Here is a 27,224-nt window from a genome sequence, read left to right on the forward strand (position 1 = left end):
AAAAGCTAAAACTCCATTATTGAATTTAAAATCTCCAACCCAAAACTGGATCTGGAAACTTTCTTGCCACCATTAATGGCTTCGAGCAAACAAAGACTACTATCAAGCCCCCACTCAACCCTCACACACCCAATAACCAACACGCCTACCTTATAAATTTCATTTAACCCTTCCTCCACACTTGATTGACATCTCGTCCGCCATTAACACGTTTACAGAGCTTCGACAGCATCGACCGCCACTCCTAAACAGTTGGGTTTTGATCCCCAACAAAACCCAACACTATACCATACTAACCAACTCGATTCCAACATCATTCACCACTTATATAAACCACTCAATCTCCATTGACGATTTCTCGCTTCCGGCGGACAGCTAAAGTTGAATATTCAAGTCTCAACAGTGTTTTCTAAAGACAGTTTAACCAATATATTTTTAACAACCACAGTACGAACGATAATAACATAAAAATGAACCGAAAACCTAAATGCGAAACTTTTAACAAGATAATCGATACCGTGATACACGAACTATAATCCGTGAAATAGCAAAATAGCTACTCACTGTATGAACGGCTTCGGCGAATCCCTCATAGTCCCAGAAAGCCGTCAAGGCCCAAACTTCTAGTAAACAAGCTGCCTCCATTTTTAATATTTTTATTCTCCCAGAACCCTATTCTCTAGAACAATGTGTTTATATACTTGGGTCCGAAACCCAAGCCCAACACCGACTCGGGCCCAGAAATCAGGCCCACATATCCAAATCCAATCCAGCTGATTTTTAAATAAATAATTTAATTAATTAATAAATATGTATTTTAAATACGGGCGTTACAGCTATACACATCTCAAAAGAATCTCGTCTCGAGATTCGGAAGTAAAGCTATACGAACAAATAACGTTGGTTATTAACTTAGAACATACCCAAGAATGTATCGAGATTAAACTTAAACAAGATAACGTTGATATTAATTATTTCTAAATAATACCCGAATATATATCCTCATGCCATTACAAAACCTATTATAGTTTAACTGTCTATATTAAAACAAATGATTACTGTCACTTAAACGCAAGATAAATACATCATTTCTTTTTAGCCTATAGTTTCTTGACACGTAGCAGTCTCTACGAAAATTAATATTTTACTTAAATTAATCAATAATATGGGGTAAGTTCATCCCTGCCTAAAATATTATGGAGTTTTCATTATCATGCACCAAAGAAAAATTTGTGCCCTAATACACTCAAAATAAAAAATCACTCATGCCATTGATACTACAATAAAACTTTATATTTACTTTAGTCATGCTCTCAGAAATATTAAATTTAAAACAACTCTTGAATCCTAATTCATGCTTGCAACTTGATCAAATATAGCACGTATCCAAAAATAATTTTTCATATTCATCTATCAAAATCATATAGACTGAAACAAAACAATTAAGAATAAATACTCGACGCTCATTGCTATTATTATTATTACTAATTATTTTAAACAGTGAAAAGATTCAAAAATTAATCTCCATATACAGTGACAATTAACATAAGACTTGCTACCGTATAACACGAATTTTAAAAAATTTAGGATAATATAAACTCACTTCTAATATATCCCCATAACAAGTTACATTCTCACGGTAATATTTATGAACCATAAATCAAGGTATATATTTAAGAATACTCAAATATGCATAAATTAATGTGAAACTAATTTAACAATATTAATCTATCATGTCATAATTTATCGGCACGAAGCACACTTATAAGACAAAATAAAAATCCGTTTGTTGTTGAAATACGATCATCGTTATATTAGGACATCCTCTACATAAATTATAATATAGTTTAAAAATAATAATTATCACTATTATTTTAATTAATCATTAATAACGTAACCCTAAGAAAACAACCTACACATGCATGTCTTATTGGTGAAATCATATTATCATCATATATACACATCCATATACAATAATATAAGAAAGCGTGTATACGCAAGTATACACATCTCGAAAGGAAAACACGTGTATACGCAAGTATACACATCTCAAAAAGAATACACGTATATTTTATTATTATTATATATTTTTTTCTATTTATAATTAATCACATCTAACAAATTAATCTCTTATACTTCAAAATATTATTCATCCATCAAAGTGTACGAGTGAGGCGAGATAGTTCCTCCAACACCGAGGCAATTAGTTCCTTACTCAGTACGTCACAAAGCCACCAGATAATACAACTCATTCAATATAGATAAAATATCTCCTTGTTTCTTAAATAATAACACAACATTGCAATACAAAGTTCACAGACATGTAGTCGCACTTAATCCATATTCCACGCGAAAATGATCACCAACAACAAAACCACACTATAGCAGCACACATCATTTTGATCAAATCCATCAATAATTAACATATTACACATATAACCACTCCTCATATGATAAGAAAAATAAAAACCATTCCATATTCACTCCACAAGTAACTAATATAAATATACACATTACACGTACAAACAAATCAAGAAAAATATTGACTCTCTTTATTTCTATATCTCTTTCATTTTCTTTGTAAAAATAAAACAACTAGCGGAAATAGTTTTGAAAATAAAACTTCTTAAACACTACCCATAAATCACGATCCGAGAATCACCTAGACTCACCCTAGTCTAAGCTAACCAAATGCTATGATACCAAACTGTCACACCCCGAATTTCGACAGAATTCGGAAAAACATTATTTGTCCCCGACTCTTCGATATCCGAGGTGTGACGCACTCTCCACTTCCAAAAACTCATAAACAGTTTAAAAATATGCAGACAATTAAAAACCAATAAAATTTTTAACTTAAACAACAGTCATCTTCATTACCAAAAACAATTTACAAATGAAAATGCAAATAGTATTATCTCAACTGAAAATCTATATCACCTCGAGGAAAACAAAAAACTGACAACGAGATGCAATGCTAACGCAAAACCACAAGCGAAGAACCAATCTTCTTCATCACTAAACCTCACAAGACTTATCAACTATGTTCATTTAATGAACACACCCGATAAGCAAACATGCAAATCGGGTCAACATTATAAACAATCTTTGGTGTGAGTAGCTCTAAAACAACATATACCTATACAAATATATACATAATCCATAATGGGTTAGTTCCCTCCACCGAGAAGCCTTTAACTTTCAACAACTAATACAACATACTATAATGATCATAAATAAAGCATGTAGTTCCTCCATCGAAGCCTTAAGTTCTAACTAAACATATAACCAACCAAACATATTACCATAATTAGATTATTTAAGGCTTTCCTTGCGTGTCCCTAAAATTCACGTCGTCATTTTATGTCTTACCTAGTTTCTCCGCTACCACAATCGCTACCCAACTTGAACATGTACATCCACATGCCTCCCGCATATAATGTACCACTCGGCGTAACCACCACTCGAAATGGATGCCGCGACACCAGGTAAATCCTCACACGGAAGCCATTATATAAGTAATGCCACTATTCGCATAAAATATTGCAAGATCTCGTTCTATTTTGCGAACGGAATAATCAAACCACTATTAATTCGATTGCCCACACATGGGTCAATCAACATCTCATATATATACAACATCTTATATATCAACATCTTATATATCAAGCCACTATTAAATTTCGATTGCCCCCAACACATGGGTCAATCAACATCTCATATATATACAACATCTTATATATCAAATCGCCCACAGGGGCATCACATGAGTTGTGGTAGTCGGGTTCTAGGATTTTCGTTCGTAATTTATTCGGTGTCATACATTTATGACTCATAAACGTTTCACTATATCACGTGCATGTCAAATACATTATTGCACTAAGCCACAATATTTAGAAATGTCTCGAATATATCTCATAACCATTTTCATTCTTTCACGTGCCAATATATTATTGCACTAAGCCACAATCCCGTAGGCAAATATTTACCAATCATATACTACCTCATAGTAGCATCTCACATCTATAATAATAGAGTGTTTATACATTTAGGTCTCTAAAACTATTGCATTTAATATATATATCCCAACATATATATGTTTTACACACTACTCACGTCAAATCTTAATTAGATAATGACAACTAAATTTATATCAGCTTCCACAGCATTTCCACATTTAATTTGTCCATACAATTTACAACGTAAAATGTAGCACAATTATACAGTCTACAATCCACAATCAAAGCCCAATATATATATACTTTACACACTACTCACGTCAAATCATAATTAGATAATGACAAACAACGTTATATAATGTTCGACAATATTTTATTACTATATTAGTCCATATAATCAAATATGTGAAAAGCGGAAAAAATAACATTCCACGATCCAACGGTCAACGGTCAAAGTCAATGGTCAATCACAAAGTCAACACGTCATGGTCAAAGTCAAACCGGCATGGTCAAAGTCAACATGCCATGGTCAAAGTCAAACCGTCGTTTCCATGTTCGATAGGTTCAGGTCATAGCCATGGTTCATGGCTAAGGTCAAAGTCAAAGTCTAATGTCAATCTGTCAAAGTCAATCTGGTCAATGGTCAAAGTTGACCGCGTCATGGTCGAAGTCAACGGCCAAATGTCAAAGTCGAGGTCAACGGTCAACGGTCGATGTCAACGCATCATGGTCGTGGTCAAACTGCTATTTTCAAAAGTCAAACTGCGTTTCTATGTTCGACGGGTTCAGTCATATAGCCATGGTTCATGGCTAAAGGGCAATGTGCATGGCTCATGGGCTCATGACTAAGGTAATGGTTCGGACCCAACTGGCCAAGCCCAAACCTTAGAACCCGAAAGTCTAAAACCAACTCATTTATTCTACTTGACCCAATTGGGATCTATATTAAGTCCAATGGACGGTCCCAAACAATATTAGAAAGCGGGCCCAAAATGTTAAGTGGTTCGGTCCAAAATTGAACCAAACCGCCCAATCAAAACAAATATTAGAACCGCCCAACAATTTAGAACATAATCGGGCCCAATCAAAACAAAACAAACCGGCCCAACCAAACAAAACAGTCGGCCCAAAACAAAACCAACCAAGGCCCAAGGCCCAACTAAGATGAACAGTGTCATCTTCTCCAACCTGCTGCCACCAATTTCAACCACCGCCAGCCAAGGTTAACGCGGCCACCCGATACTCCAAACTAATGGAAATAGCTCGGTTTTAAACCCCAAGACAAACCCAACCTTCCAATACCAACAACACCCGATTTCCGCCTCTCTCACCGGCGCCAGCAGCACTAATTTCGGCCACCACCGCTCCTCTAATCGACCACCCAATACAACCATGCGGTTGGACTCCTAGAGAAAAACCCAACCTCTTTAATAAAAGCTAAAACTCCATTATTGAATTTAAAATCTCCAACCCAAAACTGGATCTGGAAACTTTCTTGCCGCCATTAATGGCTTCGACAGCACTACTATCAAGCCCCCACTCAACCCTCACACACCCAATAACCAACACGCCTACCTTATAAATTTCATTTAACCCTTCCTCCACACTTGATTGACATCTCGTCCGCCATTAACACGTTTACAGAGCTTCGACAGCATCGACCACCACTCCTAAACAGTTGGGTTTTGATCCCCAACAAAACCCAACACTATACCATACTAACCAACTCGATTCCAACATCATTCACCACTAATATAAACCACTCAATCTCCATTGACGATTTCTGCAAGCTTCGACAGCTAAAGTCGAATATTCAAGTCTCAACAGTGTTTTCTAAAGACAGTTTAACCAATATATTTTTAACAACCACAGTACGAACGAAAATAACATAAAAATGAACCGAAAACCTAAACAGAAACTTTTAACAGTATACGTCGGTACACGGAAAACTATAATCCGGTGAAATAGCAAAATAGCTACTCACCTGTATGAACAGCTCGACGAATCCCTCATAGTCCGAGCCGTCGCGCTCCAACGCTCTAGTAAACAAGCTGCCTCCATTTTTAATATTTTTATTCTCCCAGAATCCTATTCTCTAGAACAATGTGTTTATATACTTGGGTCCGAAACCCAAGCCCAACACCGACTCGGGCCCAGAAATCAGGCCCACATATCCAAATCCAATCCAGCTGATTTTTAAATAAATAATTTAATTAATTAATAAATATGTATTTTAAATACGGCCGTTACAAGCACCCCTTTGACAAAAAGTAAAACAATAATAGTTATTCCTTATATGTCTTTTTACACGGGCATGCCCATAGTTCTACGGCAGAGATCCCATATCCCACAACAGGCAGTTGCCACGACATTTTTTTTGTGTTTTTAATTTTTTTTCACTTCAAATTTTGCGTATTGAACACACACGACATATGGATATCTCATTTTATTATTTAAAGTTTATTTATACACTCTAAGAACAACACCAAAACCATGACAAAAAAAATGTATAATCGAGCCATAATTTTGCTGTCTCGCGGCAAATATTTTCATATGATATAATAAAATTTTGTGATCAAATTAATGAAGAAGAGTTTTTATAATTAACATAAGCAAAGACTCCATTTTAGTAAACAAAATCATATCGTGGCAACTAATTTTTTTTACGGTGGTTATTAAAAAAAAATTTAAAAGGACCCACAACAACCACCTTCCGTGAGATATGGAATCTTGCGGCAACCTGATGCCGTGGATTGTGCAATTCCACAGTAGCTGCTTGCCGTTAGTATTTTTTGTGTATTTAATGAAGGAGTGCTAGTACATTTGAATTGGTCAAAAAAGTGCTAGTCCTATTTATAGGGGTGTCAATAGGGCGGCCCAAATTAAAAGTTAGACCATGCATGAGCGTCTCTTTCCCTCCTTAAAAATAGATAGAACTCGTACCTCACTTTGCCCTATGCATGAATAACATTTTTCGTAATCGAACCAAATCGAGTCTCATCAGGAATGATCAAATTGCAATCCCCTATTTCCTTTAAGTTATTTCCGACCTTATTTTTGACGTAACATCAGTGATCCTCTAAGTTGATTAACCCGACTTTTCTTCTTTTCAATTTAAGTCTTTAGCTTTGCTTTCGTGTGAGTGAAGGACCAATTCATTGGTTACATGGACGACAATAATGGCTGGCGTGAACTATACGTATGTTGGACTGTTGGTGCTTCCATTGCTTGTCATTTTTGCATCCCACCTTGGAGACACATTGGCCCCCCTCGGCCCCTCCTTTGAAATCTAGATGCTGAATATTGACATATCACTCATAAGTTCACATGAATTTGAAGTTGGATGCAGAGGACCTTTGATTTTCTATAACTTGCGAGTTGAGTGCATGATTACATTAATGATGTGTTTGATTTGTAATTAATATAATCATTTGGGGTCTAATCAGGAAGTTGCTCGTTCTAATCTGCCTGCAATATATCCAATTTAGATATGAGGGACCTGGTTCTCTACACCACCAGTTGTATAAATAATTTACTTTTCAGAGATGTAACTGCCCAATCTCTACTTATCGCACTGTATATAATAATAACATTTTTAAGTTACTGTAAATGTCTATTTTTATCTCTAGGAGTTAATAGGACATTACACCAAATGACTTAGCAGGATGTAATGGAAAAGGGAGTATTTGCTTGGGGTGGAAATAGCTGATTTTCTTGAGGAAGAAGATGCTTACATATTCTTAGAAAATGTTGGAATCAAGCCAACATAGTTTTGGGAGTTAGTTTTTATAGGTGTTGGGAGCATCAAACACACATGTGGTGGCATGAACATATGTACTATTAGGATGAGCGACATGTCCTCACAAGCTGCACATGTGCAATGATTCCTGGTATCGTATTGCTTAAGCTGGTATAGAAAGAGTATGGTTAAGAAAGTAATGATGACAATGATTTGAGTGTTGCAGTAAGTAAATGTCTGATGCTAATGATAGCAATAATAAAAGTGACAAATGATAATGTCACGAGATGAAATCGAGTGACGAGTCATTGGTGCTGAACCGATCTTAACGTGTGTGCGAGTATATGTGTTTTTGGTTTGGAGTCGAATAGAGTTAGTGGAGTCGTTGCATATAGATTGCGTGTGTGTCACGTGCGTAAGGAATAGGATGTCCTTACAGTTACCAAAAAAAATTCATTTGGGGTCCCTTGTACACCATCATTTTTGTAAGTTTTGCTTTGCCAATTTGATAAGGGAAGGTGCGCGTAATCTGGTCTCTGTACAGATTACAGAATCAATGTACAGATTACAGAATCAACCACACTTGTTTACTTTGTTTTAATCTCTTGTTTACTTTGGTCCATTAACTGAGTTTGAGAAGACCTCGAAATATAAAAAAATATAAGGACCAAAGGCTATTTTCTGATGAATATGGACAAAAGCCAAAATATTATGTATTATAAATAAGTAGGACCAATGTCATTATTTTGAATTTTTTGTTATAATTAACTAGCTTTAAAGAGAACACTACCTACACTAACTAAGTAGAAGAACAATGGGAAAAAGAGAGAGAGAAATCTTATTGATGTGTAGAAAAATGAGAGATTACAATCCTTTATATATAGGAGTTACTTCATTCCTTGATAAGTAACCTCCTTAAGCCCTAATGGGCTAGCTCATGGTGGGCACCCATAAAGCCCATACTTTTATAACACTCCCCTTTGGATGTCCACCATCTATCGTACGTAATTGTCGTGTCTAATACCTCGTCAATGAGACAAGTGGAAGCTAGAAGAGTCAAGTTAAGGAAAAATACATTGTTCTTCAGGAACTATGGTGGGTGCACCTTTTGTTGCCTCATTAAAACGTTGACTGGAAAACCCCGTGGGAAAAACCAAATCGAAGGAAAAATAGTACAATGTGCAGCTATTTTCTATAGAATTCTTTTTGATGCTTTATCATTATTCAATGACAGTTGCCTCGTTAAAACCTTGCTAAAAAAATCCATTGGCATGGGAAAAACCAAAGTGAAGGAAAAAGAGTACAACATATTATTCAGGATCATTGAACTAGTATTGGGATTTGCATAATGCTGCCTCATTAAAACCTTTACTAGGAAAACCTAGTGGGATATAACCTAGATAAGGAAAAAGAGTATAACGCATATGTCATGGGACACATATTTGAAGATCGATGCTCCCCCTATTCTATTACTCCCCCTGATAAAGACAAGTTTTTACATGATTTGGTGATGAACTTTGCATGCCAATCCCATATACAAGCTTCTGAAATATATGCTTCGGTAGTGAATTAGTGAAGGGATCAACAAGGTTGTCACTGGAATGAACTTGCTTGACTTTAATCTAGATCTTCTCATGAAGCTGGTGGGTGTAAAAAAAATTTGCTCCAAGTAACGTAATTAACTCTGTGCACTTGAAGGAATCCATAATGGACCTCGCTTTGTTGATTGCTAAGACATAGCTGCATAGTTATTAATAAAAATTTAACCTGTTTGAGAGTGACCCTTATGAGGGCCAGATAAATAACCCAAGATTGCATAACCAACTAGACTCCTAGTCATTAGTTGAATCATAAGAATATAATAGTTTCATATAAGTTATTCCATAAAAATATCTCAATATACGTTTGACATCATTTCAGTGTCTAAGTGTATGTGTATAATTATATCTTGATAAAAAACTAATAGAAAATGCAATGTCTGATCTTGTGCACGTACTGTGCTCAAATATCATTTAAGTAGAGTATTTCAAGCTAGACCAAGAACTTCTTCATGTTCTTAATTCCTTTGGTCGAAATGGATCATCATCCAAATCCAAGTTCCGCACAACCATGTACTTTGTGCGTCCATTTCTAAACCGTTCTAAGACCGTATCCTTTCAGTATATCGGTATTGAATTGATGGACTAGAATCCCACTAGAACTCTATTAGTTCTATTTTCAAACCAAGACAAAGTTTCGTCTTTTATTTCAAATTCTTTCTTCATATAGTTAGTAGTTTATTTCTCCAATTCCGTAGGAGTCCCAATCAAGTTTATACCATCCACATATACTGCTACCATATTGAATTCAACCTCGAATTTTACTATATATAGGTCCACACCACATTTTTCAAAGAGTTTAATTATGCTTGGATAGCAAATTCCAGATTGGCCAATATTTTCTTTCTTTTGTTGACAAAACACGTGGTTTCTTTATTTTCATCATTGTCCTCTGATGTTCTAATAGCTATACCATAGCTAAATATGTCATCCATGACAAGTGCTTTCATATCCCATAATTCCCCTGAACATGCATGTAATATTGAGATCGATCTCTTCATTTTCAGGTACATGTGCCTCTCCATGGGCAACCATAGGTATTTTAGTAAATTTAGGTATTTGCACATTTTCATTATTTGTTTATTATGGAGCTCCAACCATTACCTGGCTATTATCTGGACAAGATGTTTCCTCAGTTCCCCTCTTCCTAGGAGCACTCTTTCTGGATCCTATAGGTCTACCACGCTTTTAGCGTGTAGTAGATTCATTTGTTGCCATGTTTGGACCTCGTCCAAATGGAACATCAATTATGGCTGGCACGTACATTCATGGTTACTTTTACTATATCATTAAATGCTTAGGCATTTTCTCTACAACTAACTTAACCTCTTGCAAGTGTGTCATTCTCCTTATCTCATAGTCGCATTCATTGTTTGGATCTTTAATGAGATAAAAGACGTGATCCAAGCTACTACAGGTCATTCCTTAGAACAACTAACCATTGTTTTTCTCCCCCTAACAATGGGAAGACTGTATCATTAAATTGACAATATGCAAAAAATTGCAATAAATACATTATCAATCATAGCTCAATTTACCATATTTTGGGTCTAAAGTTAACAACTTAAGCTAAGAGTCATGCAAGATATAAAAATATTGACCACCTAGTAAAGGCACCTCTAAGTACCTAGCTTGAAAAATCTAAACAAGCCACTAGTAGGGTGAATAATATAATTAATACTATAAATGTCTTTATGCAATAAACTATTCAACTTATTCTCAACCTTTAGAAAATAAATAGTCCAGCTATAACTTACTTACCAAGAAGAGATATACATGTAATTCATGGTTAAATGAGCTTATGATTCCCAATATAAGTTTCTCCAGGATAACCAAACATGCATAAAACACATACAATCTTTCTAATGTGAGCTTCTTGCTCCCAACATCAGTTACTCACATTGGTGGAGTACTACAAACCTACCAATTGGTCAGAGAATACTTTCTAATGTGAGCTTCTTGCTGCCTGTTAGATATGATACGTAATATTTCTTTATTGCCATTTTCAAGTTTCAATGTGGTACCCATATATGTGTATATCATTGAAAATTAGTAAGTTCTTCTCGACCTACTTGAATACAACTCATTCTATACATGAGTTTGGGTACCATTCGCTAACAAGAGGTGGGCTTGTCTAGAGCCTTCAAATGAGCGCAGGTGCTAGCCCAACTATAGTTGACACTTTATTTGTGTCAATCTTGAATTTACAAAACTTCATATATGCCACAATATGAAGAATGTCTTATACATTCAATCCCATATCCCACAATGTGTTGAAATCTCTTGTCAGCCGGCCTGACCGTAGCCAAGCATTGCCCTTATTATGGATCTCTCACCCAAACTCGATATTGTCCTCGACAATGTTATACACCATACCATGGCCTCATTTATGGTGGTGCTATAAGGAATGAGAGTCCACAATTGGATTGTAGCTTCTTTGCTACTTGTTGTGGGATTAATCACAATTCGGTCCATTCACTCTAAGAATCTTCACTGGCCTTTGACCGACATTAGGCAAATACAAATGTGATTAGGCACCTCTAGCTATAATTTGAGTCACATATATAACGATACTACCAAATATCACTTATTGTGAATCATATGTAAATTAGCATAAAAAAATAACATATACTACAATGTCACAGTAACAGTAATGTAACCATTTTTATAGATTAACACATGAAACATTGTGAATTAACACTATAATCTCACATATATAACAATGTGATTCTTAAAGAATATTCAACAATGAATACATTGTATCTAATTCACTTTTAAAATAACTACTGAGAATGTTCATAGCATTCAACTCAGAAAATACTTCAAAAACAGTTATTTATACCCTAAGTTCTAATCTAGCCAATAAAAAAAATGTTATAATTTAGCTATATATATAGGATTAAGAATTTGAGTAAAAGAATTAAACGTTTGGGATTATAAAGTTATAACAACTTCTTGTTCTAAGTATATAGGAACTTCGAGTTCTTCATAGAAAACTTAAACGAACTTTTGGTTTTATTAAACACTACAAGTTTAATTCATGATTTTGGAACTTCAGGTCCTAATTTAAAATTAAGAACTTGAAGTTCTTGAAAACAAAATTAAGATCTTTGAACTTTAGGTTCGCAAAAAAAATTGGATCTTGGAACTTCAGGTTCCTAAAAATTTGATCTTGAAAACTTCAAGTTCCTAAAAATTAGACCTTGGAACTGCTGGTTCCTAAAAAAAAAATAGATCTTAGAACTTTAGGTTCCTAAAAATTAGACTTTTTAGAACATCTGGTTCCTAAAAATTTAGATCTTAGAACTTCAAGTTCCTAAAAATTGGATTTTAGAACTTCTGGTGCATGCCTAAAAAAAATAGATCCTGGAACTTCAGTTTCTTAAAAATTGGATCTTGAAACTTCAGGTTCCTAAAAATAATAGATCTTAGAAGTTCAGGTTCCAAAAAAAATAAATTTTGAAACTTCGAGTTCCTAAAAATTGAATCTTGGAACTTCAAGTTCCTAAAAAAACAAGATCTTAGAACTTTGGGTTCCAAATATATTGTAGAACTTTAGGGTCTGCATCATTGTTCAAGAGCATATATCAAAAGAAGAAATAAAGAAACAAAATAAGATAAACAAATTCGAATGAAGTTATAGATCAATTATGAACAATAACGTTCTTTATTTTATATCCGACGATCTAACTGTTGGATTTTCTAAACTTTTGATATGTTTTTACTTCATGAGTCATGCATCTGTAGTAAAAATTTCAAGTCAATCCAACCATGGGAAGACCTTCATCTAAACAGAAAAACGAAAAATGCTTTAGAGCAAGTCCAATGGGGTGTTATATGGGCTGCTAAATGGCCATATAGCACTCAAAACACCAAAATGTCATTCCAATAGGGCTGCTAGAAAGGTCCTAAATATGGCTGGTGTGATAAACTCAACCAAATTTGTGGCCTTGTCTAGCAGCTGCCATTATGTTCCGAGACGGATGGCAAAGTTTCTGCTGTCTGTTGGTTATTTATGTACAAACGGCAGAAGTCTATCTCCCGTTTCAATTAAATGGATAGTCGGCAGAAACTTTGACGTCTATACCTTATAGATGCAAAAACTAAAGGCACTTGTTCTTTTTTTCATATACAAATTCATTCATTCTATTCCATTCACTCCACAATCTAATCCAATCACTCCACAATCCATTCCTTTCATTCCACAACTCAACAATCCACATATCTATTCAACTAACCAAAATCCATTCATTAAACATAATCCATGCAAACATCAATCAATACAAACATAAAAAAATAACTAACTTCGACTCGAACCCTAGCTAGGTTGCTTCTTCTTTGATTTACTCCCTCGTCGTGATTCTCGCAATGTCATTTCTATCACCTGCCTTCTAACTCCGCGACTCTATCATGTGACTTTTTTTTTTCTCTTCTCTCTTGGCCACCAAATAATTATAGTACTCGCTGGGTGTAGTCATAAACGAGTCACGCATCCCATGCATCATTAGCTCTGACTCGGCATATCGCGCCTTAAGTGTAGCCAACAAAAAAAAACCAATAACTTTAAGAAAAATCATCACTATAAACTAAATATAATTCGAGTTTCAAAATAAACAAAATACTAACCTCATCTAGAGTGTCAAAATCCGTGACAAGGTTCGGAAAATAACTTTGATCAACGTGAGGTATAGGGATGGTAACATGCATTCCCTGAGATGTAACCATGCCATAGCTCTATGGGTTATCCAAATCGGAAAGAGGTGGAGAAAACGTGATAAAAGCCCAAAACTGTAGTTTTAACCCCTTAATAATATTATATTTAGATCAATTATATTTATAATAAATAAGAGTTAGTACTGTTTATGGGCTTTTGTGTATTTCAGGTATTTAAGTCAAATATGTAAAGAAATATATCACTTTTGCAAGATAAAGGAGCAAAAGTTGGTTGCTAAGAAGTTCTATGATTAAAGGCCAAGATTCAAGGAGAAAAAACTTTTTAAAGCTCAGTCAAAGCTGAAAAGTTAAAGTCAATGCGGGCAGAAATAGAGCATAAAAGTCAACAGAACTTTCGCAGGCCGTATTTTTGGACTCAGACCTCGGAATTGGGCCTATTATATGTCAAAACGACCGGCTCAGAAAGAGATTTCTAATGGTCTAGGCCTTGACCCAATCAGAGGAGTAGAAGTGGTCGAAAAGCCTATTACAATAATTTTCAGTAGATAATCCCTTTTTGGACATATGTAATTAGGTTTTGGACTTGATTTCATGGCCCAAAACATGACTCCAAAGATCATGCAAGAAACTGTAGACCTAGCCCTCTCCTATATAAAGAGGACTAATGCACAACTCTAGATATCCTATCATTAGATAATAAATTAGCTTTCTTCTTAGTTTTAAACCTAGTTATTGTTTTCTTAGCCTAATCACCATTAATAAAGCCAAGTTATTTATATTGTTTCAATTATGTCTTATTCTTCTTCTTATTTTTGTAATTATGATAGTCTCATGATTCATAGCTAAACCTCCATTAAAGGGGTTTGATGAAGCTTTGATGAAGACTTGATATGTTAGTATAGAATAAGTTGTAGTCATCTATTCCACTCTAGAAGGTAGTTAATTCACCATGAGAATGGGTTTAAATTGTCTCACATGCTAATTATTAGTTGGTAGAGATTTCCATGAATAATTAGGGATTAAAAAAACCCAACTCTTATTTTTTTTTTGGCTAAAGGTAATTGATTAATAAAAGAATAAGAGTTACATGGAATCCAAAGTAACAAGACAGAAATAGAAAAAGTAATACAAGGTCATTACTAGAATATGGTTATCTAGTTAACAAAACGAAAATAGGTAGTATAGTGGTTCTCCAAATTTTTCATGAAAGAGGGTATAGATTCCCACCATATACTATCTCCCTGAGATAGAGCAGCCCCTTGTTTGTACGGTATGCTCTCCCAAATTAGTCTCTCTCCATGATGGAGTGACATTTATCCATTCTCACTTTGTCCCATAAGAGATTTCCATATTTCCTTCACTCTCCAATGCATTTTGTTATTATGGAAAGCTTGAGCAACTGATGAGGAGTCACATTCCACCCAAATATATCTCCATCCTAGTTCGAGCGCTTGCTTAATAGCCCGCACAATTGCCATTGTTTCTGCCATGTAATTTGTGGACGTACCCATTCCTCCAGCAGCTGCTCCCAGAAATTCTCCTTTGTAGTTTCGGAACACAAACCCCCATCCTGACCGTCCTGGGTTTCCCCTCGAGCACCCGTCAGTATTTATCTTGAGTATACCCGGAGGGGGTAAGAGCCAAAAACATTCAAAGATTTTTGGGGCTCTTCGAAGTTTGTGCTGGAGCTTGAAGTGTCTAAGAATCTGGAGATCATGTACCGAATTCTCCATATGGCCCGAGGACTTATGATGAGCTCTTATGATCGCTCTCCTGACGAGGAAGCACACTTGTGGATAGCTTGATACTCTGTTATCGTACATGACTTTGTTTCTATTTTTCCACAAACTTACCATGATCGTCAATGAACACGCTTTCCACATGTCCAAGATGAGTGAGCTGTAATGTTTGCTCTGTTGTCGCACATCTGAAAATGACTCCATCTCTCGCTGAATGTGGAAAATCTGCTGTGCATACTTCCAAACCCTCTTGGCAAATGGGCAGTGAAAGAGAACATGATCTAGAGTTTCCTCCCCGATTTCAGATAGACATCGAGATCGCGAGGTGGGTTTTCCTTTTATGTAGCTGATCATCAGTTCTTGCCACCCCATGTGCTAGTTTCCACACAATACCTTGTGTTCGCGGAAGTACTTTGGAGCTCCAAATAAATTCACTCCATGCTGGCTGCGGTGCCTTTGTTCTGATTGCCTCATGTGCCACTGCCACTGTAAACTTCTCAGTTGTAGAAGCCATCCAAACTCTTGAGTCCTCTTTTGAACTATCCGGCTGTGGTAGCTTAGAAATATCAATTCCCAGGTGATGAAGAACTTGCGTCATTTCAATGGAGAAAGCCCATCTATCCCCCTGAATGCATTCACTAAGTCTAGCCTCGACACTTTTAGAATCTCTTTTCTTTCCTCCTGAAAAAAATCGCATATGGGTTTTTGCAGCAGCCAATTCTCCCTCCAGATATTTATTGCCTCTCCATTTCCAACATTCCAGCCATGTAGAGGTGCCATTTCATTGAGCGCCCATTTAATACCCGTCCAAACTATTGAAGTTTTGTAGTTGGACCAACCTCCAGTTCGGTTAATGTATTTACCTCTCATGAATTCTGGCCAATCTCCTTCTTCAGTCAATAAAATCCATGCTTGTTTCATAAGCATGGATAGATTGATATCTTTGAGCCTCCTTATTCCTAGTCATCCCTCCTTTGTTGGTTAGCATGATTTCTCCCAAGATACGGTGATAGCCTTCCTTTCGGTGGTTGCCACTCGGATAAAGTTCCCGATAATTGTTTCACATTCTTTTATCACACTTTTTGGCCATTTGTAAATGGCCATGTTGTGGACAGGGATACTGTTAAGGACATGCCTTGCTAGCACCACCCTTCCTTGGAATGATAACATCTTCCCAGCCCACCCTGAGGCTCTTGTTCTGATTTTGTTGATTAAAGGAGTTAGAGCCACCTTGGTTACTTTCCCACTGATGAGAGGAACCCCTAGATATTTTTCTGGAAGGGTACCTTCATTCATGTTCAGACTCCCCTTGATTAGGTTCTTTCTTCTATTGTTCATAGGACTGAGAAAGATCTTGCATTTGTCCTTGTTTACGAGATGCCCAGAGGAATCCTGATACTTGTTCAAAATCTTAACCAGATTCTTGATGCTTCTTAAGTTAGCATTGCTGAAAATGAACACATCATCCGCAAACATAAGATGAGACGGACTAGAGTATTTCGCATTCACCACCATCGGTAGAATCTTCTTTTCCCTGACCATATGGCTGATATTTCTGCTCAAGCAGTCCTCAGCCAACGCAAATAACAAGGGAGAGAGGGGGTCACCTTGCTTGAGACCTCGTTGTGTAGTAAAGTGACCTTGGGGGCCACCATTTAGCATGATAGATAGAGAATTGGTTGTGAATGCACCTTTAATCCATCAGATCCATGTCCCATCAATCCCAATTCTTTGGAGTACAGCCCATAAGAATTCCCAATCCATAGTGTCGAAAGCTTGAGAAATGTCAATCTTTATGGCTATGCTTCCTCCACGTCTGGGAGCTTTCAGCTCATTGATTAACTCCGAGGCTAAACCAATGGCTTATTGTGAGTTTCTATTCGGGATGAATCCATACTGCTCCTTGCTAATAATCCGTTCAGCTAGTGGACTTAATCTAGAAGCAAGAATCTTCGTGATCACCTTGTAGACAAAATTTGAGAGGCATATCGGTCTGTATTTGCTCACCTGATTTGCATTTCTTTCCTTTGGAATTAAAACTATGAAGTTAGAATTAAAACCAAAGGGCAAACTAGACCTCCTGAAGAAATAGCTTATCGCCCTTACTACATCATATTCCACTATGTCCCAGCAGTGATGGAAGAAAAACCCAGTGAAACCATCTGGCCCTGGAGAACTATCCGCATTCAGATGAAAAACTGTTGCCTTTATTTCTTGAGCTGTTGGTAGTGCTGTCAGAGCTACATTATCTGCTTCCGATATAATATGAGGCATAGTGTGAATAAGGTCCCAGTCAATGTCATGCTTGACTCTTTTGAATTTCTCCGAATAGTGCCTGATCAAGAATTCTCCAATCTCTTCTTGAGAATCCATAGTGATCCCTTCATTATTCCTCATCTCAATGATCACTGATTTACTTCTTTTGAGATTGGCTTGTGCATGAAAGTATTTGGTACTTCTATCGAAGTCATTATCCCATTTCGATCTCGATTTCTGCCTCCAAAAACTCTATTCTTGCTCTAACAGCCCCTCCACTTTGTTTTCTTGATCTAGCATTTGCATACTGAAACTCTCGGACATACTTCCTTGGTCAAACTATTCCTGCATCCGCTCTAGAATCCTTGATTCCAATTCCACCTTAGATTTGATGTTTCCATAGACTTTCCTGTTCCAACGCTTCAAAACTCCTTTTAGCCTCTTCAATTTTTGGGTTAGAACAAAAATCGAGTGTCCTAGGATAGGAACTTCCCAACTCTGTTGTACCACCTCTCTGAAGGAAGGGTGAGAGCACCACATATTAAAGAATTTGAAAGGTACGTTCTTGGGACTCGGAATCTCGATGTTGCGCCCCACTAAGGGAGAATGGTCTGAACATACTCTATTGCACACTTTATAGTTCCATCCTGGGAATTTGGAGCTCCATATAGCATTACAAAACATTCTATCCAAATTTTCCCACTATTTTAAATCGCCCACTGCTTATTCCACCAAGTGTGGTGAAACCCATTGCTAGGAATTTCCATAAGCCGAGTAGTACTAACACATTCGCGAAAATCATTCATTGCCGGCGATGGTCCGCATTTACCTCCTTGTTTTTCGAGAGCAGCTCAAGTAGGCATTGAAGTCCCCATTAAGAGCCATGGTAAATTAGCATTACCGATGTCTTTGAAGTTCAGCCCGAGTTGTCTCCAGATAATCGATACAATATCGTGGATTATAGTGATAATGGACCCTCAACCTCCACCGTGAGTTGTTCTTTGAGAACATTGCGAAAGATTAGGAGGGTTGATAGATGACTTCCAAAGCAGCCAAAAATTTGGAACCCGACTTAGATCACGAGTTATAATGGAAAGTTGTACTCATCCCATGTGATTGGAGAAAAGACATAGGCATATCCCCGGGATTGATCTTCGGTTACGCTATGCCCAAAAATATCGGCTCCCCATTTATTGATTAACTTTGCTAAACGATTCTGTGATTTATCGTTTCCAATTCCTCTAATATTCCAAAAGATGCACCTCATCGCGAATATTGGAGTTTTATTGACTAACAAGAAATATCCCCTTTAGTTCACCCTCTTTCCAGTCCTTGACCTGGACCTGGTGGAGGGGGGGTCAATTGTTGTAGCTGCCACTGTGGTTTCAATCCACTGTTGGTAAAAAGTACTTGTCCTTCCTGAGAATTCGACCTTGAGTTCTCATCGATATGATTTGGTTCCTCTATCTCCCCTTCCTCTATCAAATCTGCCTATCGGGAAGGTGTTGATGTTTCTGTGTCCGGAGGTTTCTCTTCCTCTTGAGAGTTCAAAACCCCTATGTATTTTAGAATTTTTTTAGCTTCTGAGTCTGCAAGCATCTTTCCCGGAGAATTTTCCAGTTCCAAAGTGCTTAATCTGCTGCTGTGGGCTGTGGGACTCAAATGCTCTCTTGGCTCGACTGCAGTCCCAGCCAAACTATTCTCTGGAGGTATATCACTCCCTCGAAAGGGTGACCCACTGCCTTCGATAGTGATGGTAGGAACCGTACTATTACCCTCTGGGGTTATCTCCAATGTCATGTTATCCTCCTCCCTCACAGGTGTATTCTCTGGAAGTATATCACTCCCTCGAGAGGGTGAACCACTGCCTTCGATAGTGATGGTAGGAACCATATTATTACCCTCTGGGGTTATCTCCAATGTCATGTTATCCTCCTCCCTCACAGGTGTATCACATATCTCCTGGACCAGCAAAGAAGTTCTCTAGACTTCTGCTGCCTGAGCAGTATCTCCTTCTTTGTTTGTATCACCAAGAGATTCCCAGCCCTTCTCTGTACTATGCTCCTGCTCCTCCAAGTTATGGACTTCCTCCACCTCTAGATTCTCAAATCTATTTTGAGTTAGAGTCTCCGCCATTCGCTCAGTGGATTTTGGCCGCCACAAAGCCTCCCCCTGTTTACTAGTTCCAGCTTGGGTCTGTTTACAGCCTCTTTTCCTTCTTGGTTTCTCTCCGGGATGATCAACCACCGGTGTTAAATCTATCATGACTTCCTTCTCTTTGGTTTCCTTCCCTCTAGTAGTTTGCATATCTCCTTTGAGTTTCCTACATTCGGTAACCAGATGTCCGACAATCTTGCAGTGTGTACACATCTTTGGCAGCTTCCCTATTTCCACCGATTGCCAAAATTTCACCGTCTTGGTTTTGACATATATCTGATCAGGTATGGGTGCTGATAAATCCACATCCACCAGAATTTTGGCATAATACCCGTATTCCCGGTTAAGCGTGTTTTCATCAATCTGCATTGGATATCCAATCCCTCGTGCAATGGACATGAGGGTTTCTGGTTCCCAGAATTCTTGTCCAAGTCCTGGAAATCGAAACCACACTAGAGCATGAGACTGTCTCTGGCTATCCGGACAAAAGTTCGGTGTCCACTGACTAATTCTCATGGGACTTTTGTCAAAGTCCCAAGCTCCTTTTGCCCACACCTTGTTTAAATCGTTAGCATTGGAAAAATGTAAGAACAAATATCCTTTGCCAATGGGCGTTATCAGCCACTCCCCAGAAGGCTTCCAGATTCTTTTTGCGATCTCACGCACTTTCTCAATAGATACTTTCTGCAAATCAATACGACCCACCGCATGAATTTGCGAAGAAAGCAAACCTTTCTCATACGCTTTCTCTGGTATTGTAATAGCTGGATAGTCACCCATTTTCTCTGGGGTTGGAAGTTCATGCACTTCCAACTATTGTTGTATGGGCTGACGTGTTGCTTCTGCGTAAGAGATTTTCTTGCTGTTGTTTTTTGTCACAGCCATGTTTGTAGCATTTGGTTCCTTTTCCATGGCCGTCCCCTGATCAGATTGTAGAGTATCTTGGCCTTTCGTGTTACCCTTGAAGGGACATTCAAATTCATAAAGGTCCATTCTTTGGTGTTTCTTGTTGGAACTCAAACTGTTGGCAGTAGAGGATTTTACCCAAGAAGTAACAACACCAAGAGAATGGAGTAAGATATAAGAACTTCAATTCCGAACTCAACACTGTTCTCAGTGGAGGATTTGACCGGAAGAGAAGAATTCCTTTACCTTTTCAGAACTTACACTGTGATGCAGCAAAGGATTTTGCCTGAAAAGGAAGGGAAAAGAGGTTTGAGACGATAAGTTGTTTTCCTCCTGACTTTTTTAACTATAAGCGGCAAAATATTTGAGCACTGGATCATAAGCGAAACTTAAGTTATCTCACATACGTTCGCCCACTTTTTGGTGCAAAAACCCAACTCTTATGTGAAAACATAAAGATTAGGATTACAACAAATCTATGCTAGCCTATTAAGTTTTAATCAAGGTGGAATCAAATCCCCCTAATACCTCTCTTTTCATTCACATCTTATAGTCAAATTGCCATAGTATAAATTAGCATATCGTAATTAGCTATTTTTACCATATTAGTATAATTTAATCAAATGCTCTCATTGATATTATAGAATTGTTAATTTAGTGAAACTGTTATGTCTAAAAAACTAGGAGTGAAACGAATTCTTTACTCCACCATATCGCAAGATAATCGAGAGTAGAAACTTTGATCTAATTATAAATACATGTTTTTACTTATTCTTAGCATAAATCATTATTTTATAAGATAAAAAGCAGTTTTTATATTTATCAAATGGCGCCGCTGCCATCTTAGTTTTGTTAGATTAGTTTCCCATTGTGTTTTCAATTCTTCCACTATCCTATTTCACCTACTTACCCGATTGTTTGGTTCTAACTGTGGTTGTTGTTTTTCAGAATTTTTTTTTGGAATAGTACCTTAAGCGTGCCCGCGCCCTCTTAAACCTATTCTTAGAGCGCACCCGCCCTCATGTTACTGGAATTTTTTTTTACGAAACATTACCTTGAGCGCGCCCGTGCCTTGTTTACCCTATACTTAAGCACGCCTGCTCCCCTTTCTGAAAAAGCCCGATTTTCACAGGTTAGTCACCAGCTCTCGTTTTGTTCAAGTTATTTTTACTATTCAGTGTTCTGATCTTCTTCCATACATTGAGATCGCGTATCAAAGACGCTATTCGTACGCGTAGCAAGGAGGCATTTAGGTACTCCTTCTTTCACTCCTCGTCACTAATGTCAGAGGAGTTTTAATTTTAGCATATCAGGTTGTTGTTTGACTGCTGCTAGTGGTTTTTTTTTCATATTGGCCTTAGCCTTTCATGAGATTAAGGTCCGGTAAGAGTAAACCATCTAACGTTATCTACCGTAAACGTCAACGCACACGCCTATCTAGAATACCACACATTTCACCTGCATTAATGGCTGACGAAACATAGATTCCTCTCTCTGATTTTTACAAAGCCCTAAATGATAGCCCTAAGTCATGCATCGTTCTTGCAGACCCAGTGGGGGATTTTTGAATTCCCCTGAATATATTTAATTTATTACCGATTTTTCATGGGTTAAACCACGAGAAGCCTTATCAGCATATGCGTAGGATAGAACAAGTTCTTACCACATTTCATCATCCTACCGTGGTTCGGAAAAAATTAAATTAAGGTTGTTTCTTTTCACCTTAGCCGATAAGGCAATATCTTGGTTAACTGTCCAAGCACCTAATTCTGTGGACTTATGGGCCAAACTTGTTCAATTGTTCATGGAACAGTTTTACCCACCACTGAAGACAGATGAAATGCTTCAAAAGATTCATTTCTTCTGCCAGAATCCTCATGAATCCTTTTCAGAGGCCTGGAATCGTTTCACTGATCTTCTCATCAAGTGTCCACATCATAACCTTGTGAAAGACACGCTAATTCGTGCCTTTTTCAAAGGGCTTTTACATCATCATAAAGAGGTTCTTGATATAATGACTGGGGGGTAGTTTCCTTAGTAAAAGAGCCTCAGAGGCTTATAGGTTTCTAGAAGATCAATCTAAGCGTAATAATAACTGGGGGGGGGGGGGTCATGACATTTCCCGCTTTGCTAATTCTTCTTTCACAGTTAAGGCTGCCAGTATGTTTGAGGTTAAATATGATCCAAAGCTTAAAACTTTAATCGAATCTCTCACAAAAAATGTAGAAGTTATTTCTGTTCAACAAAAGCCTACTATTGTCATGAACGTCAACTCTATTCCATGCAATTTCTGTTTGAGTCCTGAGCATCCCGACTCCTATTGTCCTCTCGTCTATGAACAACCATCCGCATAGCCGGACAATGTTTGTTCTATTAATAGCAAACCTAACGCACCTTGGAGACAAAACCCCAACTTTGGTTGGCAAAATAATCAACAAGTTACACCTCCGGGGTAATCAAAATGTTAGGCCAGCGAACAATTACAACCAAGCTCCACCGAGACAAAGACAATGTAATTATAATAATAATAGAGGTATCGTTCCAGTTAATAACAACTATCTCAACCTACCTGTTAATAATCAACGTGAGATATTTCTCGTCACACCACCTGTGGCCACTACACCTTCACAACCGGATCATTTCAAAGCCTACATGCAAGCTAACCAACAGATTTTACAATCTATACAACAATCCATACAACAGTTAACCCAAGAGAAAGCCCAACTGAAAGGTGTGTTTCCAGGTCAAGCTATACCAAATCCGAAAACGCCAAACACAGCCTTTGAAATGATAATTTTAACATAGGTGAGTTAAATGCCATCACCACTCTCCGTTCTGGCAGAGTGGTTGATAACGCCATAACTATGCATATTAATACACCACCAGTGGTCGTTGAAAATAAAAAATTACTAGATACCGATATAGAAACTGAAGATCTTACTCCTGTAGAGGTACCAGTTAAACCACAACCCAAGAGAAAAGCAGCCAAGGTTAAAACTCCTATTTATCCATATGCTAAATATAGAGAGAAACTACCGTTTTCTCAGAGACTAGCCATGTTAAACAAGGATACAAATTTTGACGAGATTAAGAAAGTTTTTAAAAATCTAAAGAAACCTACCTTTTCTTGAAGCTATTAAAAAATTACCACAACATGCGAAGTTTCTAAAAGAGTTGTGCACTACTAGGCAGAAAACAAATATTCCAAAAGACGCCTTTTTAACTGAACAGTTTCCAACTCTATCTAAATATAATAGAATCGTTAAGTACAAGGACCCTGGTCGTCCTACTGTACAATGCACCTTAGGGGATACTCACACGACAACTACTCTATTAAACCTGGGGGCAAGTGTTAACTTACTCCCATATTATCTATATAAACAAATAGGTCTATAAGATATGCAACCAACTAAAATGACATTGCAATTAGCTGATCGTTATATTAAGTATCATAAGGGTGTGGTTGAAAACGTGCTGGTTAAAGTTTAAGATTTTTACTACCCTGCAGACTTCGTTATCCTAGACACAGAAGTCGCTAACGACTCTGTTCCTATCATTTTAGGGAGTCCTTTCTTGGCAACTGCCAACGTGCTCATAAATTGCCACGATGGTTCGATGTCCATGTCCTTTGACCATCTTTCTGTTGAGGTAAATGTTTTCAAAATGATGCAATAGTTACCCGATACGACTATCGATGGAAAAGTTAGGATGATCGAGAGCTTAGCTCAAGATTATTTCAACAACATGTTTCCAGAGAATCAGATGCATAAATTCCTTTTCTTCAAAATTTCAGATTTCGACAATGACTCCTACTTATAGGAAGTCAACGCCCTTTTCGAGTCTACTCCTATCTTAGATCCTTCTGTAGCTCTATCTTCTAAGTTTGAAGCCCTCTTACCTAAACAAGTATTCACTTCTCAAGATGAGGACCCTCCGGAAGCCTTTCTACCAATTCTTCCCACCCCTGTGCTTAAACCTCTTCCAACTGAGTTGAAGTATATTCAACTTGATCTGGATGGTAGTCATCCGATGATCATATCTTCTCAGTTGTCTGCTGATGAAGAGGCACGTTTGATTAGGGTGATTAGGGAACATCGTTCCGCGATCAGTTGGACCCTAGATGACATTAAGGGGATTGACCCTAATGTATGCACACATCGCATACATTTGGAGGATAATGTGAAGACTTCATGCGAATCTCAGCGTCGCTTGAACCCTGCCATGAAAGAGGTGGTCAGGGAAGAAGCCTTACAGTTACTTGATGCTGGTATCATATATCCCATCTTCGATAGCGAATGGGTAAGCCCCATTTACGTAGTTCCTAAAAAATTGGGGGTTACCGTTGTGTATAATGCTACTGGTGAATATGTTTCCACACGTGTTCCTATGAAATAGAGGATCTGTATTGATTACAGACGCTTAAATGCCATGACACGAAAGGATCACTTTCCTTTACCTTTTATAGATTAGATGTTCGAACATCTAGCTGGTCATGAATATTATTGTTTTTTAGATGGCTACTCTAGCTATTTTTAGATCATTATCGATCCTGACAACCAAGACAAGACTACCTTCACATGTCCTTTTGGAGGCCTTTGTAATGCTCCTGGTACCTTCCAGCGGTATATGCTTCATATCTTTAGTGGCATGGTGGAGCGCTTCATGGAAGTTTTCATAGATGATTTTTCTATCTATGGAAACTCTTTCAGTGGATGCATGTCTAACCTTTCCAAGGTGTTGACACGGTGTGCGGAGAAGAATATGGTTTTAAATTGGGAAAAATGTCATTTTATGGTCCAAAGAGGAATAGTGCTAGGTCATATTGTATCTAGTGACATCATAGAAGTAGATAAGGCCAAATTAGATAAAATAACGTCTTTACCTATACCACGGACTATCCGTGACATTAGAGCCTTTTTAGGCCATGCAGGTTTCTATAGGCGTTAATAGCCAGGTCTTTAACTAATCTACTTTTGAAAGATGCCTTCTTTGATTTCAATTATAACTGCAAACAGGCTTTTAAAACTGTAAAAGCCGCTTTAATATCTGCACCGATCATACAGCTCTTAGGTACCTTCTCGCCAAGAAGGATGCTAAACAGAGATTGATCTGATGGATTCTTCTCCTACAAGAGTTTACCCTAGAAATTAAGGATAAACGAGGGGTCAAAAATATAGTTGTCAATCACTTATCTAGACTAACAAACGACAGTGATAGTGATTCTGAGTCCATACCTGATTTTTTTCCTGATGAGCATCTTTATTCTATCTTTTATGCACCTTGGTATGTCAACATTGTGAATTATTTAGCTTCTGATATTATTTTTGATGTTTGATCAAGAAATGAACGTAATAAATTTTTGGCTAGAGTTAAGCTATACTATTAGGATGAGCCCTACCTTTTTACGTATTGTGCAGATCAAATTATTCGTCGTTGTATTCCCTAGTGGGAATATAATGAGGTTTTATCCTTTGCCATGACAAAAAGTGTGGTGGCCATTTTAGTAGTATGAAAACGGAAGCTAAAGTTCTTCATTGTGGTTTTTATTGGCCTACCCTTTTTAAAGATGCCCAAGTTCATTGCAAGATATGTGTTCGTTGCCAACAACTTGGGTGTATCATTAAACGTAATATGATGCCTTTAAATCCCATTATGGTAGTGGAAATTTTTGATGTATGGGGCATTGATTTCATGGGTCCTTTTCTTGTTTCCCACGGTTTTCTTTATATTCTTGTTGTCGTAGACTACGTTTCCAAATGGATAGAGGCCATGGCTTGCCGTAGCAATGACCATAAGACAGTTGTGTTTTTTGTTAAGGAATACATTTTATGTTAGTTTGGCATCCCTAAAGCTATTATCAGTGATGGCAGAACGCATTTTTGCAATAGAATTGTTGCTTTTCTAGTTAAGAAGTACGGAGTTACCCATAAGGTGGCAACTCCCTATCATCCACAGACTAGTGGCCAAGTAGAAGTCTCTAATAGGGAAATAAAAAAAAAGAAGAAAAGAAACGACAGTAAATCCTTATCGGAAAGATTGGTTTAAGCGTCTAACAGATGCCTTATGGGCATATCGGACATCTATTAAAATTCCTATAGGAATGTCTCCCTTTAGACTTGTGTTTGGAAAACCATGTCACTTGCCCGTTGAATTGGAGCACCGTGCTATGTGGGCTATAAAAAGCTTGAACTTCAAT

General features: G+C 37.4%; 1 non-coding gene across 1 annotated transcript; it reads right to left on the reverse strand.

Annotated features, from left to right (window-relative positions):
• Positions 1-22,868: 22,868 nt before the first annotated feature.
• On the reverse strand, positions 22,869-22,972 carry LOC147496631 (small nucleolar RNA R71). The gene has a single exon (XR_015197244.1). It is a non-coding gene; the product is annotated as a small nucleolar RNA R71 (small nucleolar RNA).
• Positions 22,973-27,224: the final 4,252 nt, after the last annotated feature.

Source organism: Coptis chinensis, chromosome 5, assembly GCF_015680905.1.
Source record: "Coptis chinensis isolate HL-2020 chromosome 5, ASM1568090v1, whole genome shotgun sequence".
In the NCBI taxonomy this organism is placed as follows: domain Eukaryota; kingdom Viridiplantae; phylum Streptophyta; class Magnoliopsida; order Ranunculales; family Ranunculaceae; genus Coptis; species Coptis chinensis.